The sequence below is a fragment of the Pinus tabuliformis genome, chromosome 6, assembly GCF_031772625.1.
Source record: "Pinus tabuliformis cultivar Carrire ecotype Pingquan chromosome 6, CPIR1, whole genome shotgun sequence".
NCBI classification, from domain to species: Eukaryota; Viridiplantae; Streptophyta; class Pinopsida; order Pinales; family Pinaceae; genus Pinus; species Pinus tabuliformis.
In genome coordinates this window covers 824785710-824799253 of record NC_142292.1, presented here as the reverse complement: position 1 = coordinate 824799253, position 13544 = coordinate 824785710, and positions in this window count along the sequence as shown.

Here is a 13544-nt window from a genome sequence, read left to right as displayed (position 1 = left end):
TTCTATTGTGTCCGATCGCGACCCGATCTTCACTAGTAATTTTTGGCAGGAACTCTTCAGGCTACAAGGCACCCAACTAAAACTTAGTACTTCTTATCATCCACAAACAGATGGTCAAACTGAAGCCGTCAACAAATTTCTGGAAACCTACCTTAGGTGTTTCACTTCAGAAAAGCAACATCTTTGGGTACAGTGGTTACCTCTTGCTGAATGGTGGTATAACACCAACTATCATGCCACCACAAAAATGACTCCCTATGAAGTAGTATATGGTCAACTCCCTCCTTCTCCTACTTCTTATATCAAGGGGTGCTCAAAGGTACAAGCAATGGATCAACTCCTACAAAACCGCGCAACCATGCTCGCCCATCTTAGAGAGAATCTTCATCAAGCTCAAAACTGCATGAAGCAACAGGTAGACCAACATCGCTCAGAGTGCCAATTTCAAGAAGGGGATCAAGTCTTTTTGAGGATGCAACCATATAAGAAAACATCACTCAAAGACAAGGGTTGTCAGAAACTATCTCCAAAATTCTACGAACCATATCAAGTACTTCAGCGCATTGGAGAAGTAGCCTACAAGTTGGCTTCGCCGCCTACTGCAAAATCCATCTAGTTTTCTATGTCTCATGCCTTAAGAAAGTGATTGGGAACAATTGCAGAATTCAAACCAGTCTACCTGAATTGGATGAGGAAGGGTCAATCTGGCTCCAACCTAAATAGGTCCTAGACACACGAGAAAGGCACCTGCGTGGTCACATGATTAGGGAAGTTCTCGTCAAGTGGAAAGACACCTCTTCGGAAGATGCAACTTGGGAACCAACCACTATTCTTCAACAGTTTCCACAGCTTCAGCCTTGAGGACAAGTCTATTCTTAAGGGGGAGGGCATAGGGTCCCACCCTAACCCCCTTATTTATGTAGTGGGATTGAGTCATAGTAAAAAGTCAATAAAGCCCATATTAATAATTGTAAGTGGTTAACCTGCAATTAATGACAGGACCACAGTTAGTTGCAAATGGGCCATGGTATTAGATAGATGGTATTAATAAAACCCATGGTATTGATCCATGGTATTGCATGTATGGGTCATATATAAAGGATAGAGACTCCCTGCGAGGAGCATCATGTCTTATTTTTGTATCGAGCTCTGCTCTATTGGAGGTTGGCCCTTCGAAGAGGCCAGTGAACATTTCTTTCTGAATAATAAAATATTTGTTGTTGTCTCTCACTATTCTATGTTCTAGGTATCTTTCTTCGCATATTCTGTATTTGGGTATCTTTTTGTAGGTTAAGAGCATAACACAACATTAGAGTCTATGGAATCATGATTAACATTTCTTTTGTTTTCATCATTAGTTTCCTTTACTACCCTTTCACCATTAGTGACCATTTCTTATAGCAACTTATTCATATTTATCTTCAATTCTTCCATCTTATCATCCATGCCATCTATTTTAGTGTCCATGCCATTCATCTTAGCTTCCATGCCATCCATCTTAGCTTCTACGCCTTTCTTTAAACAATCCATCTTAGCTTCTACACCTTTCTTTAAACCATCCATCTTAGCTTCTACATGTTTCTTTAAACCATCCATCTTAAATTCTGTTACTTTTTGTGCAAGTGACACTTGTTGTACTTGGTCTCATAACTTTGATATATCATATTGCATTTCTTCCTCTTCTTCATGAGTCAGGCTAGGGCTTTTAGGTTGCTTACCAGGTGTTTTGATTTTCTTTCCTCGGGGCATCAATTACCGATAATAATGCTTTACTATGCCCTTTGAATTCCTTCAAACTAATTTTCAAACCAAGCTTATGCAAAAATTTAAAAAAAACTACACACCTTTTTCACTTTGTAGGAGCTTGATATTGAATCTGATTTATCTATGTAATTTCAGATCATCCAGTTCTAAAATTGTGATCTGTAGTAGCCCTCTGTGTCCTCTTTCCAATGCCACTAGTCTGATCCAAATTGGATTCTCCAAGGAAGAGTTATGCACAATCTCCCAAGATGACCTGATTATAGACCTTTCCAGAAGAGCGAACTTGTATGAAGTGCCATGTGTCACTGTTTCGACCTCTGGCTCTAAAACATATTTACGAGAAACTATAGTCCATCCTCTTTCTTTACCTTACGAAATTTCAATCAGATGCTCAGAGAGAAAGTTATGACAATTTTCCCCAAGTCACCTATTTGGAATGTAATTCAAGAGTCTGCAAAAAGACCAACTTCCTCAGATCATATCTCCGCAAATACAACGTTAAAAGCTATGAAATTTGGACCTGAGGTTCAATGAGATTTCATCTCAAATGGTTTTTTTTTTGCTTCTAAAATGTCGCAGAAAAAAAAAGTTATAGCGAAAATTCCACGATGACCTCTTTGGAGCAGCGAAACCCTAGAATCCAAAGCTCTGATACCAAATGCTATGAAACCAGCTCACAAAAAGATAGAAAAGATAGATCAACGCCTTAGAATTCAGCCTCTTTGAGGGGGGAACCTCCTTTACATTACATAAATGAACAATTCTTGGATGATTCAAATGATAAAACCTCCTTTCTATATATAGGAGTCTAAGGGGTCACAATATAACCAAGCCGACCTAACAATAATAATATAAGGGCACAAAAATAACAATAGAGGGATTCTATGGGGCACAATAATAACAATATGGGGACAATAGGGGCACAACAATATTAATAAGGGATACAACTACAATATTAATGGGGGCATCACTAGTATTATAGGGACCTAACAAATGAAAAAAGACTTTCTTGGGAAGAAGGTCGTTGTAATTGAGCAAGATGAGCTCGACTACATTGACAAACTAGGGGACTACTACCAAAACAATCAGGCAGATGTTCGGAAGCTTAGTTCGATGGAAGTAGTCAATGGGCACTTGGTTGGTGCACTTGAGTAGAATGCGATGGAGGACAAGCTTGAAGGAAGTCAAGCTGAGCCAGGATCGAATTGCTTAGAAGAGCCAAGCAAGGAAGTGAAGTACCTTAAGAGGGATGTCGGGTTGGAACATAAGCCAATGGACACTTCTGAGGCCGAATTTCTGAAGAAGGTTGTTGAAGTAAGACACAAGATAAAGCCAATAGAAGGGGGTAATACCCTGAAGCTGAGTTTTGTGCAGGTAACCATGAAGGGCAAGAGATTTGTGGCTTTGGTGGATACGAGAGCTACTCATAGTTTCCTAAGCAGGAAAGCAGTAAAGTATTTTGGAAAGAAAGCTAAGATGGAGAAAGAGTGGAGTGCTTTCAAAGTAGTCAACTCTACCATGAAAGCTATTACTGGTGTGATGGAGAACACTCAGGTGAGAGTGGGCTCGTGGTTTGGAAAGTTGGACTTGAGGATCGTGGACATGGACGATCATTCTATGGTGCTGGGGCAAGATTTTCTAAAGCTTGCACAAGCGATATTGATGATGGACTGGGACATTCTCTTGATCACAGCTGAAGGGAGAACCATGGTGGTTCCAATGAATAGAAAGAGTTGCTTGGGGTATAGACCAAGGATGGCTTCTATGACTTTGTATCCCAAAGATCCGAATGTGAAGCATGAGGATGTGGAGCAAAGGGGACTTGGGAGTATGACTCAAACAACAAAGGAAGAGAAGCTAATTGAATTCGTTGCAAGAGAGAAGAAGAAGGAAGGAAGTGGGAGAACGATCTCACAAATCCTGAAGCACTTGGTAGAGACATATTCTACCAAAGATATTCACAATGGAGTTGCAGATGAAGGGAGTCCGAGTACTTCTTCAGTGGTAGTAGTTGGAGAGGATTATGCAGGTAGAAATCCAGCTGGCATTGTGGAATTTTGTAGGTATGCCATGGGCATATATGACTTTCAGTTGACGAAAGACAAGCTTGAGAAGCTTGGGTGTACATGTGAAGAGGTTGAGACTATGCATAGATACTTGAGGACACAATACCAATCTGATACATGGGTAGATGAGAGTCAGGGAGGAAACTTCCTGGCCCTCCTCTCTCGATAAACAACCTTGGTGATGGGTTGGTGCAGGGACCTTGGTTGGAAGGGGCTACACCACCTTGACAAGGGGCCTTGGAGGAGGCTTCTTTAGGATGATATATGGTTGGGTGACCGAGTTCACCAGACCGATTCACAGGCTTGGGTGAGGATGACCAATTGTTGTGATAGGTCTACTTAGTTGGACAACATGGGCAACTTCATCATGGACATCAGGTTGGAGACATGGAACATGACAATCTTATGCATGAACATTATGTAGGAGCACTTGTAGAGGTGTCACTTATGGGAGGTGTCACTTATGGGCATCCAATGAGGAGTGCCAAAGCAGGGATGTTGCGCAGGTGGAATTGCTGGTGTGACATGGGGATGTTTCACTTATGAGCCGATGGAGATGTTGTGCACTCTTGTACAAACAAGACCATGGACTAGTTAGACAACATGTTGCAGACAAGATGAAGGCTACTTCATGGACCTGGACATGGCTTGTATGGAGATGGATTCTTGATCGAGTTGATTTTGTGACAGGAGTCTGAGAAACGATTGATGATGGCATAAGGATGTGCATTCTTGTGATTTGACCATGACAGTTGGACTGATCACCCGACTAGTTCGAGTCATGGGGTACGTCAGTGTGCAGAGATGTGTTAGCATTATGTTGGAGTATCATGGTAGCAGTTCACATGATAACAACTTATGGTGGATACTGTCATATTATATATGTTGTAGGGATGTTTGCGATATATAGATGGATTGAATTCATGGATCAAGAAGATGACTGTTCGTAGAACACATACTAATAGATTATGTGGCATTGGATGGAAGCTATGGTGGATGGCCAGATTACTGAGGACGGTAATGACTTTAGGTGGGGGAGGATGTAACGCCCTGCGATTGTTGCGATGGTTGGGCGGCACGGGTGCACCCACTGGGTGAACTGAACGGAGGAAATAGGCAAGTTGACGATGGGCGAGACATGGGTGTGAGGCAAGTTGCGATTGACAAGCAAGCGAGCCGGTGTAACGACAAGCCGGGCCATGGACTTATAGTGGGCGAGTGGGTAGCTCGAGCCCACGAGCCGACTTGAGCCAAACGATGAAGAGTCATGGTGGTTTGGTGGCCACACATATAATGTGTGGGCCGACATGTTAAAACGATGGACGGGCTGACGACTTTGTGTGTTGAACGGTGGGTCGGCCGAACGCCCCACACAATGGGTGGACCATATATACAACCGAATAGTGTTGAGGTTGGAAACGAATTCGACCAATGAAGAAGTGTGAGCTAGCATTCAGTGAAGTCTACAGTTAAGGAGCCGGTCGAAACGAATGTGCCCGCACGACGGGCGAATCAAAGGGAAAATCAAGATTCGTGAACGATGAAGTCTCAGGCAGAGTGACATGGCGTGTGCGCCCATAGGGTGAAACGTTGGACGGCCAGTTGGGCGGATAATTCGTGCAGGGTGACCCGCGGGTGGGTGTGCCTAGCGAGGGTGAACGGTGGATGTGCGGTTTGTGAACAAGGTGCGACTGGCATGCAGACGTGCCGGGTAGGCGTGCACGATGACATGGGTAGGGCACCCGAGTTGGGCAAACGACACGGTTCATTCGACGAGCTGAACAAACGCATTTAGGGGTAAACGACGGGTTGGGAAAGTCGTGCACCGACCATTCAGGCGTGCCGACGAGCTGGGAAACTAAGTTTGCCGATATTTGTAAAATTTGGCTAAGTGTAAATTTGGGGTTTCCTAACATTGAACTTATATGTATTAATATTGTGGGCAGACTCATTACAGGGAGTTGGCCCTCCCTTTTTACTATTGTGCATTTATATGTTAATGCTGTTTATGGTGAATGTTAATGGTTTTCACTATGTATAAAGGAAAACATAATACTTGGTAAAGAAAAAAATAAACTAAGTATTGAAAATTAGGCGTAGTCCATGATTGCAAGTATTGGTGAAAAGAAAGTGGTCAGTGGCGACGCACCTCGCTATAGTGCAGTTGAAAGAGTATCGCCGGTGTAGGGGCGTGACAGGAAGGGTGCGGAGGGAGGTGGGGGGCAGGTGGATGAGGGAGTGTGGGGGCGAGAAGCCGAGGGGGAGCGACGGGTCAGGTGGGTGAGGGAGGGCAGAGGGGAGGGGCATAGAGTGCAGACAGGGTAGCGGAGGAGAGAGAGGGGGAGGGTCGAGGGTGGAGAGGGAAAGGAGCTAGGTGGGGAGGGAAGGGAGAGGGGAGCGGGGCGGGGGTTGATTTTTAATATGTTTTTTGAATTGTGTTTTTTTATTTTTTATTTTTTAATTGTGTTTTTTTATATTGTTTAAAAAAATTAATTGTGTTTTTTAAATTGTTTTTAAATTATTTATTTATTTATTTTATTTTTAATTGCTTTTTTTATAAATTGTTTTTTCATAAATTGTTTCTATTTTATAAATTGTGTGTTTTTTTTAATTGTTTTTTTTATATTGTTTTTTAGTTGTTTTTTTATTTTTTATTTTTTATGTTTTTTCAATTGTTTTTATTTTAATTGTTTTGAATTCTTTTTTAATAATTTTATTTATTTATTTATTGTTATTTTTATTTTTTTAATGTTATTTATTTATTTTTTAAATTTTAATTTCAAAAAATAATTCTTAAATTTTTATTTTATTTTATTTTATATTTTGTTTATTTATTTATTTTTTCAATTAATTTTGTTTTAATTTATTTTTTCTTAATTTTTTATTTTATTTTTTTGGTAATTATTTTAAGTTTTTCTTTTGTAATGAGGTTTTTTCTTTATTATTATTATTATTATTATTATTTAACTTTGATTTTTTTTGGTGGATCAATTTGTTTTTCTTTAAATTATATATTTTTTTGAAAAAAATAATTTTATTTATTTATTTATGATATTTTTTGTTTTTTCATTAATTTTTTTTATTTTTATGAGTTAATTTTGGTTTTGTTTTTTACAATTTTATAGTTTTTTGTTTTTTTGTTTTTTTCCTTTATATATATATATATATATTCTGTTTGATTTTTTTTTTTTGTCATGGTTTTTTTTTTACTAACATGTTCTATGTTTATTTTTATTTTTATTTTTATTTTTGTTATGTTTTTTATTTTTATTTTTGTCATGCTTTATGTTTTATGTTTTTTTTTACATTTTTATAGGTTTTTTGTTTTTTCATTTGTTTTTTGTATTTTATTTTTTTTGTCATGTTTTTATTATATATATATATATATATATATATATATATATATATTCTGTTTTATTACTAAAATTTGTGATTTTCATGCTGATTTTAGGAGCTCTGGAGATCTGGTAATCAGGGTTTCCGATACTGTTACAAGGTTCTGCCCCCATGGATGCTGGAGGGGGCCCTCCCGCTCCTCTACCTCCTGAGATTGATGCCTTCAAGCCTTTGGTTGCCTCCTGTAGCAAGAGGAAAGCTAATCCGAACCTGTAGAAGTTTGTAAAGAAAGTCAAATCCATCCCCTCTGTTGAACTGCCTGCGGAACACCCGTGCCGGACTGCGCTGAACCTAGCAGAACGCGGGCTCATTGGACAATTTACGGGCCTCTAGCCCTCTCCCAAAGCTATCGATGGTTGGGTCTAGCGAAATTGGAGGCCCCTCGCCTCTGAAGGAATCTGAAATCATTTAGTAGGCAGAGGCTATTCTGTTTTTGTTTTCGACTCAACTGAAGATCAAGATATGATTTTCCGAAATGGTCCATATTTCATGGGCCCTCAGGGGCTCTATCTGAATAAATGGACACCGAACTTTGATCTTTCCCAGGATATTCCTTCAGTCGTTCCTATCCGGGTAAGGTTACCCCACCTCCCTCTTCATTGTTGGAACCCAGAATCTATGGAAACCATCGGGAACAAACTAGGCAAATACATCTATAGGGCTGAAAGGAGAGAAAAGTATTCGTGTGCCAGAATTTGCGTTGAAGTTGACTTGGAGATAGGGTTGCCCAAGGCGATCAAGCTAACCGTAGCTAGCTGGTCTCACATAGAGGAACTCGACTATGAACAGCTCCCCTTCAAGTGCCGACATTGCCATTGCTATGGTCATTTTGCTCGAAACTGCAAGAAGAAATCTGAGGAAGAATCTGAAAAGGAGAAGGGCGAATAGTGGACACAAGCCCAAAAAGCAGGCACATACAAGCAGGCCAACAGAGCGAAAGGGAAAGGATGGAATACAGGGATGGGAGGACCAATTGTTGGGAAGAGATTTCCTGAAGCTCATGTCATAAAAAATGCCACCGCTTCAACAAATCCTTTTGCTGTTCTAAACCCTCCAGAATATCAGGCCCCACCCGTTCTTGAAGAGGGTGAGGTGCAGCAGCATATTGAGCAGATTGCAGACGTTGAAATAAACTCAGGATCACAGGAATAAACTGGAACAACCACTTCAGAAATCCCTTGCGTAGATGCAACCCCACAGGAAACCTATGGCTCTCTAGTAGGCACCATATCCCCACCCTCTTATGTAGAAATGATCAAAAATAAAAAGCTGATAGACAGCTCTGGTTCTTCTAAAGAAGACTCTTTTGAGCGATCCACCAAAAAGGCAGGAAGGAAGTCTCATAAGGAGATCAGAGAAGAAGAGGCAGAGAGATTAAAGATGCAGGGTAGTCAGTCTACAATCAAAATGTCATTAGGTAGGAACATGAGGGCTAGACCCCCAAAGGGAGGCCCTACTCCTTCTTACTTCGATAAATAATGCAGATTGTCTCTTGGAATTGCAAGGGTTTGGGGAACCCATTGAAATCAGAAGTAGTTAAAGATCTATCAAGAATGGAACCCTCAGATATCCTCCTGCTCCAAGAGACAAAGATAGAAGAGGATGTTCTTCTATCCTTAAGTCAAATCAAGTGGAAGAAGAACACAGGCAAAGCGGTCAACGCTCGAGGTACTTCAGGGGGTCTTGCAACCTTATGGACAGAGGATACGTTTCAGCTGAAAAGTTCTTTCGCAACCCAACACTAGATATACACAGAACTTCAACATCTTTCAAGTAAGATTTATTTGTCCCTTTTCAATATTTATGTCCCAGTTAATTTCTTGAAAAAGAAGGACTGCTGGAATTCTCTCTTGGACTTCCTAGAAATCTACACTCCCCAAACATCATACTAGCGGGGATCTTAACATCACTTTAGATTCGAAAGAGAAAAAAGGTGGATTTCAGGGTAAATATCCCTTTTATGATTCAGTGGAGTCTCTGATTCTTTCTTGGGACCTCCTTGAATTCAAACCTAAGAAAGGTCGTTATACCTGGACCAACAATATAGTAGGTAATGCCAACATTGTTGCTCGTCTAGACCGGTTTCTAGTTCAAAGTTCATTGATGGAGGGGAAGAATTTAATCTCTTCAAAATTTCTGCCCAAGATAACATCAAACCATAACCCCATCTCCCTTCTACTAGAAAAAGAGGAAGACTTAGGCCCTATTCCATTTAGATTTAGTCCTCTTTGGGTAGGGAGAGAGGGCTTTATGGACATAATGGCTCAAGCTTGGTTTCAACCAGTTGAAGGATCCCCTAGCTTTGTGTGGGAGCAGAAACTTAAGTACACTAAGTATGCCTTCAAAAGATGGGCAAACAAACCCCACACCACTCCGACGAGCAATAGACAAAATATTGTGCAGACATTAGCCGAGATCCAATTAGGCATGGAAGAAATTGAAACCACCAAAGCTCAGCTAGTCATCGAACAGAATGCCCAGTTCAACTCTTTTCTCTCCTTTTGTCAGGAAGAGGAGTACTGGTGCCTCAAGTCTCACATCCTCTGGCTGTAAACTGGAGATAGAAGCATTTCATTCTTCCACAGACAATGCAGAGTCTCTCTTGGAATCACATCTCGGAAATATCCACCAGGCAGGGGGAACTCATCAAAAGTCACCCTCTTTTAAAATAGGCTACCACACCTATTTTGAGCAACTGTTTCAGGAGGATGGTACTTCTAATGATGTTCTGGCTGCCAATTTTTTGTCAAACATCCCTTCACTTGTCACTACAGATTTAAATGTTGGTTTATTGAAGCCTTTTACTGAAAAATAGATAGTGGAAGTCATATGGTCAATGGATCTGGATAAAGCCCCCGGGCTGGACGGTTTCTCCATCCATTTTTACAGATTTTTGTTGGAATGTAATTAAATTCGATCTTCTCTAAATTATAAAAGCCTTCCAAAAGAAAGCCAAAGTGGGAGGGTGTACCAATTCCACCTTCCTCGCTTTAATCTTGAAAGAAGTTAACCCAAAGACTTTTGACAGGTTCCGACCTATCTCACTCTGCAATGCCTCATACAAGATTCTCTCCAAAATCTTAGCCAATAGACTCAAGCCTCTGTTAGGGAAGCTAATTTCCCCTCTCCAGGGCGGGTTTGTCACAGTAAGGCACCTCATAGACAATGTGATCCAAGTGCAAGAAGCCCTCCACTCTAGTCACATTCGAAAGGAAACAGGCATGCTCATCAAGCTAGATATGTCAAATTATTTTGACCGTGTTAAACTCTCATTCATCTACAAAATCCTTCTCTCTTTTGGTTTTAGTGCTGAGTTTTTCAACTTGATAAAATCCTGTAGATATAGGCCTTGGATAGTGCCCCTAGTCAATGGTAGACTTGCTGCTTTTTTCTAAGTTATAAGAGGGCTCCTGCAAGGGTGCCCTCTGTCACCCTTTCTTCATATCCTGTTGGTATAATCCCGAAGAAGAAAGCTAACAATTGAAAAGGAAGTAGGCTCTAGCCCAGTCATTAAGGAAGCAAGAGGTGTGGATCCTATAAATCATGCCCTCTTTGTAGATGACTCTCTCCACTTGGGAGGGGCCTCGAATAAGATAGCAAGGGATTTCAATGAAATTCTTCAAAATTTCTTCTTAATTTCAAGAGCCTTGATCAACAAAAGAAAAAGTGTTGTCTACGGTTGGAATGTAGATCATCCATCTATCCTTCGAATAGCTTTCTCCTTGGGATTCTTTGGGTATGAAAAATGGGAAAAGATCAAATATTTAGGCCTTCCCTTAACCTTGGGACCAAGCCCTCCTTCCCTCTGGCTCGAAGTAATAAGCAAGATAAAAGAAAAAATAGTATCTTGGGGAGGTGATTGTCTAACAAAGGTTGGGAAGCTCATTTTGATAAAGGCAGTCCTCTCCACCCTTCGCATCTTCTAGTCTTCCCCCCTGCTAGCACCCAAGTCTATGACAAAATAGATCTCCAAGCTCCTTCAGGACTTTCTATGGAATGAGGGGAAGGGAAATCAGAGCAAGTTACATCTGTTAAGAGGGGATATCCTTAAAAGACCATTTTAGGAAGGTGGGTTACAGATTCGAGATCCAAGCTTGGTAAATTTGGCTTTAGGTGGAAATATCATTTGCCAAATGTATGTAGACAAAAAGCATACTGTCAACAAGTTTCTTTGGATGAAATACCTAAACGGAGGATCCTTGAGAAACCTCACAACATCATCTACTCCTTCAGGAACAACAATTTGGAACTTAAGCAGAAGAGGCATTGATCACTTACAATAGCATTTATATAGAATCCCAGGCAATGGCCTGAGAACCTTACTGTGGGAGGATACTATTCAAGGGAATTCCTGTTTGGCCTCCTTAAATTCCTTAAACGAGATAAAGATTTGGTTAGTGAACAAAGGTCTCCTTCGGCTTGCAGACATGGGATAACAAAGGGAATTGGGTAGGATGGACTTTTTCGGAGGTCCCAGAACCTCTTCTCACTCAAAAAAACTTGTTGCTTACAGCTCTCTCCGGCCTCACCCCAGTACACCGCTCATCCAAGGACAAATGGGGGTGGGGAAGAACAGGAAATTACACAGCAGCTCAAGGATTCTCCTCTTTACAATCTCCTCATGCCCCTTCTCTGACACCGACGCTCTGGAAATCAGTTTGGTCCCCCTTTAGCCTACCAAAGGTGAATTTCTTCACTTGGTTACTCATGCATAAAAAGGAATTAATAGGTGAAAATCTAAATAAAAGAGGGTTCCACGGCCCCTTTAGATGCTGCTTATGCAACTCTGCTGCTGAAACTTCCGATCACTTATTGGTTAACTGTGATTTCACTCAAGAAGTATGGAATTTGGTCCTTCATGGCCTCCGTGCTCCTTCCCCCTCTCAGACATATGTTATTTCTCTGTACATCTCCTGGACATACCGAAATCCTAAGAAAAAAGCCAAAAACACAGCCTAGAACAACATCTGGCAAGCTATTCCAAAATGCCTTTGGTGGAAAGTGTGGTTGGCTAGAAATGACTGCATCTTCAACAACAAGCTTCCAAATCCAGTGGTAGTGGTGGCCAAAGTGAAAGCCCTCTTGTTGGAATCTGCAGGTAAATCTGCTTCCGCCTCCTTTTTACCTCCAGAAGCTTATGCATGTTTGGGATGCTGCTCGACCATTGAGAGGAAAGAATTAGTCAGCAAACTGTTGAATGCTCCTACTTGGTGATTGCGACTCACAGAAGGTGACTTTCACATGTGGTGGCAGGGGACCTCAAAAGCCACGATTTTCTTCGATGGAGCATCCAAGGGGAATCCAGGAATTGTAGGTGAGGGGGCTTGATTCTTCCCCCAGACAGATCGAGTGAAACCAGTTTCAATTAGGGCCTAGGCACTAGCTCGAACAACCAAGCAGAGAGTTACAACCTTTTAAAAGCTAGCAAGATTGTGAAGGAGCTCAGATATAAAATAATACAATTTTTTGGAGACTCGGAGCTTCTGATTAAACTTTTAAACTCCGAAGATGATTCTTGTAATCCTTCATTAAACAAAACTCTGTAGCGAACCTGAAATACTTTGAAATATTTTGACAGAGTTGACTCTTACCACATTTTGCGGGATTTAAACAAGCAAGCTAACTCTTTGGCAAACAATGGTTGTCTGCTGCCTCAAGGAAACTTTAGTCTCAATGGAGGACCTTGCTTGCTTCATCCTCTGCCTCAACCAAGCTACAATAGGCAGATCTGCATTCACTGGCCTCACCACTCTGTATGAAGTTTGGTTCTCTCACATAATATGCTCAACTCATCATGTAATTGGTTGCAATTTTCTATATAAAAATCTACCCATTTGAGTTAAAATAAAAAATAAAATCACCAACATTTAAAAAACATTATCCACACTTAATTCATTAGAAAATTTAAAGTGTAAAAACTAAGCCCTCTAAAAAAAATGGTTAGTGATCATCAGCGATTGTCAAAATCAAGATGAAAATCACTGACAGAAAAAAAATAAATAAAAGAAATAAAAAAAAATAAAAATTGTTCACACTTGTTACATAAAAAAATTTAAAGTGTCAAAAATAATCCCTCTAAAAAAATGTGTTGATGCTGCATCAACACTTTTCAAAATCAACATGAAAATCACTAACATTTAAAAAAATGTGTTGATGCTGCATCAACACTTTTCAAAATTAGCATGAAAATCACTAACATTTAAAAAAATGTGTTGATGTTGCATCAACACTTTTCAAAATTAGCATGAAAATCACTAACATCGAAAAAAATGTTCATACTTGATACATAAGAAAATTTAAAGTGCCAAAAATATGCTA